Raw genomic sequence first — 6,491 nt, forward strand, 5'->3', positions numbered from 1 at the left:
TCTCACAAAATGTTTGTTATGCTAAATATACTTAAGCTTTTCAGGTTTCTGCACACACACTTGATATGTTGTTATGTTAAATAGTAGTAGGGACAGGTGTCCCAAATTAGCCTGTTAAGTTTGCTGAGTTTAAAACAAAATGTTACCATGTGTCTTTTGCATTTTAAAGACCTAACAAATACTATGCTTGGAGGTGATTAAATTTCAAAATCTATTTTTAAGTGTTCCTCTTTTCTCCTTTGCATTCATTCTGATGGAATACCTTCTGCTTCTATCCATTTCCACTGATACTGCCCCTCTTGCAAGTCCATGAAAGAGAATGTTTTCTAGTTAAAAACATTTTTTTAAAAGGAGCTTTGGCTTGAGTTTGCCATAACTCTTGTTTGAGTGATTGATATTGATGGTGGCTAAAATGCTGGGATTATGTTGAGAATTTAATGTATCAAGTCACATTTAAATTTCTTTTTGTGTCTCTTTTGCATTTTATATGGACATTTAAATGTCTGCTCCCTCAGCTAGGGAAGCTCTGCCAACAGCAACACAAGAAAAGCATTAACATGGATTTTTCTACTTACCTGTATTCTGTGTTCTGTGAGTCTGGAAAATCTGAATTATATGCCTTCGGGGCAAGAACTGAAACTGATTTTTTGTATTTTACTTTTTGTAGCACCACACTAATGTGGAGATTGTGTGTGTGTGTGTGTGTGTGTGTGTGCATGTGTCTGTATGTCATATGGATCAAAAACAAATTTATAATATAAATTTAAAAATTTTAGCTTGTCATTTTTTCTTCATTTTCTTTTTCTCATTGTTTTTGAAGACTTTCTATATGTTTAATTTCAGATATCATTTTTATGTATAGTTGATCTCAATATTTCTGAAACTGGTATTAGAATATGGCCATATTTAATATTTATATTTGTTTATATTTGTTGCAAGAACCAAAAAATAAACACAATTTTTAAATTCTCATAAATATTTGAAAATAACAAAAAATTTTACCAGATTTTTGTTATTTCTTCGCAGTTGGCCTTTTCCCCTTTAAATGAAGTGCAATGAATTCTAACTGTTAAGCTATTGCATTTGCAAAAGTCTCCTCCTTGTAGAATGACAGTAGAGAGAATAAGATGAAAATAGAAAAAGCAGAGAAGTGGAACATGCACCATTCTGTATTTGTCTTCATTCAGTAGCTATAACTCTAGCAGTATAAATATTTCTAGATAATATTTCTATTCAGTTATTTCCAAGATAGAAAATATTAATTCTAATAGGTATGGCTAGAGCCAAGACATGTTTTTTTTAATTTTTAAGTACTTGTAGAATAGTGGAACAAAACAAAACAAAACACAAGGGATATGTAGAGGGAAGTTTAATAGTGAAGAAATCTCAAAGATGAGAAAAACAGGAAGGAAAATGATCTTCAATAATCAGAACAGGAATGAGCCAGTATACTTTGCTCTCAGGCTTTGGATATCTGAAAAGAAAAACAGTAAGAAAGCAGGTGTTGTATTAGACAAAGAACTGAAAAAAATCTGGAAGCATGAGACTTTCACTAATTTCAACCATACATGAACGCCTGGATAAACTGGGATTCTAGCCAAATAGAATGGAACAAGGCAACAGAAACAAATCATGCTGTGCTTCACTGAGGATATTAGCAGCTTGATAATTGTGCCTGAAATGCTTTTCTTTGTTTCTGTCTAATTGCCATTAAATTCATCATTTCACACAGAAGTTAAGGCCAAAACTCAAGGAACATTTTGAGTCATGTCACTTCATTTTAGGACTTGTTTTATCTGCTTAAAATCAAGTTGATTTTTCCATCTTGCAAATTATCCATCTGAAGAAAATGATTATAAATCACCTGAAAAATTATATAGATGGGTACTAGGAGATCTGTATTGTATCTATTTTTCTATTATCCCTTTATTTCTGGTGTGAATTTTCAGAAACTTATTTTCCCATTTTGAATATGGAAATATGTGGGAATTAATGATAATTTTAAGGGGTAGCTAGTAAAGGGCCATTGAACCCCAAATTTCTGATTCTAAGTAATGTGTTCCTTCAATTATTCAGTGCTATTGAACAAATAAATAGCCTATACATTGAAGTTTTTAAAAATTAGAAGTCGCATAATGACTTCAGAATGTATCTCCAAGGTGAGATAGCAAGGAGAGGAAAGACAATGCTCTTCTACCAGTGGTGTTGGCACCAGATAAAGGAGGCTTCTAAACTCATTAAGTGTATATAATTACATATACCCTGGAAGTTATACTCATGGAAAAAAGGTAGTAATGGAAGATAATCACAGAAAAAAACAAAACTGATATTTTCAGTCTAGATTTACTTATGTTTCCTTACCATCTATAACAGGAAATATAGTTTTATTTTATTTATTTTTTTAAAAGAATTTATTTATTTATTCATGAGAGACACAGAGAGAGAGGCAAAGACACAGGCAGAAGGAGAAGCAGACTCTATGCAGGGACTTGTGGGACTCAATCCTGGGCCCCCAGGATCACAACTTGGGCTGAAGGTGGCTTTAAACTGCTGGGCCAACGGGGCTGCCCAACTAATGTAGTTTTATCATTGATAAGAGAACTGAGGTTTTGGCAGTTGCTTCTCCATGGCAACAGTGCAGGATAACACAACTCTTCTACGCTAAACAACAGTATGGCCAAGTAATTCTCTATATCCCTTCACTTCTCCAAATTTTCCTGCCAACACTGGCACCTGGCATAAAGTACAAAACCAGCCAGCTCTAAATCTCTGCCTATGGCAGTGTAAGTCCCACATGTGTTGCAAATCTAAAGGATTTACCAATTATTTATTTACCAAAAGAGAAAATTCTTTATGCAACTCATTTATTACATTAACTCTCTTCCAGCATGCATCTTCTGTTAGATTGTCAACTTGGAGGTACGTTATTTTTCTCTATTTGAGTTGAAATAAATCATATTGCTGTTCTACCTTAGCAATTTACTCAAGTTGTGATATTTCTCCCAAAATTATGATTTGATGTAGAACTAAAAATCATGAAAATTAGAGATTTTACTATCTAAGCTACTTAAAAGAAAATAGTCAATATTTTTAGAAAGTCAAGCATACTCTGGGATTCATTGCCCAATTTTAACATTTTTTTAATCACTAGAAACCACTTGAGAACAGTGTTAGTTCGTAGGGGCATAACTGTCTCATGTTGGGGCCTCTTTCAAGTAGAACACTCTATTATGAATATTAATTTCCAAAATACTTGTAGGCATACTTCATTACATGTGTGAACTCCTTCTTATTTAGAAATAGAAATACATATTGAGCTGTGTAAAACCATTCCTATCCAGCCTTATCTTAGTTCATACAAATGTCTCATTGGAAGGGAACACGAAGAAGTTCTTTCATTCTGGTTGGCCTGTCAGTCCTTCTTTTCTCCCTCCCAACAATTTAAGTCAGAAACCATAGGTTCAGAGAGTTTAGATGGCTGATAAGGAATATGCATGGGCCTAAAATCTTGCATAAATCTGAGATCATTCTGATGGGCTAACCCAGCTATAGAGCTTCCAGTGAGGTCTTCTAAGATAGCTTTCTGTTTCAGCTTTCTGCCCTTCCCAATCTTGTTTCTTTCCTGTAATCAGGTGAAAATCTGAAGGTCACACCTAACAAGCTTCCTGTGCTCTACTCTCCATCTCAGTCTGTTTCTGGGAACCTGCAACAGATTTCTATAAGAAAACAGAGTCCTGATTTCTTCTCAGTCACTCAGAAATCGTGTGTTCAGCCTGTGTCGGCGCCGGGACCCAGTAAGACCTAGCACTGAAGACCGAGAGGGGTTCGTGGTGAAGGTCCGAAGCTTGCCCTGGTCTTGTTTGGTGGATGAGGTGCAGCGTTTTTGTTTTGTTTAGTTTTGTTTTATGACTGCAAAATTCAAAATGGGGCTCAAGGTATTCGTTTCATCTACACCAGAGAAGGCAGACGGAGTGGAGAGGCTTTTGTTGAACTTGAATCAGAAGATGAAGTCAAATTGGCCATGAGAAAAGACAGAGAAACTATGGGACACAGATATGTTGAAGTATTCAAGTCAAACAACGTTGAAATGGATTGGGTGTTGAAGCATACTGGTCCAAATAGTCCTGACATGGCCAATGATGGCTTTGCTTTGTACGGCTTAGAGGACTCCCTTTTGGATGTAGCAAGGAAGAAATTGTTCAGTTCTTCTCAGGGTTGGAAATTGTGCCAAATTGGATAACATTGCTGGTGGACTTCCAGGGGAGGAGTACGGGGGAGGCCTTTGTGCAGTTTGCTTCACAGGAAATAGCTGAAAAGGCTCTAAAGAAACTCAAGGAAAGAATAGGGCATATTCTATTGAAATCTTTAAGATCAGTAGAGCTGAAGTTAGAACTCACTATGATCCACCACAAAAGCTTATGGCCATGCAGCGGCCAGGTCCCTATGACAGACCTGAAGCTGGCAGAGAGTATATAACAGCATTGGCAGGGGAGCTGGCTTTGAACAGATGAGGCGTGGTGCTTATGGTTGAGGTTATGGAGGCTGTGATGATTATAATGTCTATAATGAGGGCTATGGATTTGGGTCTGTTAGATTTGGAAGAGACCTCAATTACTGTTTTTCAGGAATGTCTGATCACAGATATGGTGATGGTGGCTCTACTTTGCAGAGCACAATAGGATATTGTGTACATATGCGGGGATTACCTTAGAGAGCTATTGAGAATGATTTTTATAATTTTTTTCACCACTTATTGAAATTGGTCCTGATGGCAGGGTAACTGGTGAAGTAGATGTCAAGTTTGCAACTCATGAAGATGCTGTGGCAGCTATGTCAAAAGACAAAGCAAATATGCAACACAGATATGTATAACTCTTCTTGAATTCTACAGCAGGAGCAAGTGGTGGTGCTTATGGTAGCCAAATGATGGGAGGCATGGGCTTGTCAAACAAGTCCAGTTATGGCAGCCCAGCCAGTCAGCAGCTGAGTGGTGGTTATGGAGGTGGCTATGGCGGCCAGAGCAGCATGAGTGGATATGACCAAGTTTTAAAGGAAAACTCCAGTGATTTTCAATCAAACACTGCATAGGCAGCCAAGGAGCAGTGAGCAGCAGCTACTACAGTAGTGGAAGCTGTGCATCTATGGGAGTGAACGGAATGGGAGGGATGTCTAGCATGTCCAGTATTAGTGGTGGATGGGGAATGTAACTAATCCAGATCACTGACTCTTGGTGAACGTTTTTTAGAGAAAAAAGTTTAACAGTTTTGCAATACAAGCTAGTGATTGATGCTTACTCTAAGTGGAAATCAGGATTGTTTTAAAGACTTAAGGTTCAGTATTTTTGAACATAAACATTCATCTAGCAATCCTTATCAAAATACCATGGACTTTCTCCAGAGAGTTAGAACAAATTATTTTAAGATTTGTGTGGAATCAGAAAAGACCCCGAATAGCCAGGGCAATTTTAAAAAAGAAAACCATATCTGGGGGCATCACAATGCCAGATTTCAGGTTGTACTACAAAGCTGTGGTCATCGAGACAGTGTGGTACTGGGACAAAAACAGACACATAGATCAATGGAACAGAATAGAGAATCCAGAAGTGGACCCTTAACTTTATGGTCAACTAATATTCGATAAAGGAGGAAAGACTATCCATTGGAAGAAAGACAGTCTCTTCAATAGATGGTGCTGGGAAAATTGGACATCCACATGCAGAAGAATGAAAGTAGACCACTCTCTTGCACCATTCGCAAAGATAAACTCAAAATGGATGAAATGTGAGACAAGATTCCATCAAAATCCTAGAGGAGAACACAGGCAACACCCTTTTTGAACTTGGCCACAGTAACTTCTTGCAAGATACATCCGCAAAGGCAAAAGAAACAAAAGCAAAAATGAACTATTGGGACTTCATCAAGATAAGAAGCTTTTGCACAGCAAAGGATACAGTCAACAAAACTAAAAGACAACCTACAGAATGGGAGAAGATATTTGCAAATGACGTATCAGATAAAGGGCTACTTTCCAAGATCTATAAAGAACTTATTAAGCTCAACACCAAAGAAACAAACAATCCAATCAAGAAATGGGCAAAAGACATGAAGAGAAATCTCACAGAGGAAGACATAGACATGGCCAACATACACATGAGAAAATGCTCTGCATCACTGGCCATCAGGGAAATGCAAATCAAAACCACCATGAGATCCCACCTCACACCAGTGAGAATGGGGAAAATTAACAAGGCAGGAAACCACAAATGTTGGAGAGGATGCAGAGAAAAGGGAACCCTCTTACACTGTTGGTGGGAATGTGAACTGGTGCAGCCACTCTGGAAAACTGTGTGGAGGTTCCTCAAAGAGTTAAAAATAGACTTGCCCTATGACCCGGCAATTGCACTGTTGGGGATTTACCCCAAAGAGTCAGATGCAATGAAACGCTGGGACACCTGCACCCCGATGTTTCTAGCAGCAATGTCCACAGTAGCC

At 37.6% G+C, this 6,491-nt stretch overlaps 1 pseudogene; it reads left to right on the forward strand.

Annotated features, from left to right (window-relative positions):
* The first annotated feature begins 3,900 nt into the window (after positions 1–3,900).
* LOC140603367 (heterogeneous nuclear ribonucleoprotein H-like) lies at positions 3,901–5,247 on the forward strand (annotated as a pseudogene).
* Positions 5,248–6,491: the final 1,244 nt, after the last annotated feature.

Source organism: Canis lupus, chromosome 14 (assembly GCF_048164855.1).
Source record: "Canis lupus baileyi chromosome 14, mCanLup2.hap1, whole genome shotgun sequence".
In the NCBI taxonomy this organism is placed as follows: domain Eukaryota; kingdom Metazoa; phylum Chordata; class Mammalia; order Carnivora; family Canidae; genus Canis; species Canis lupus.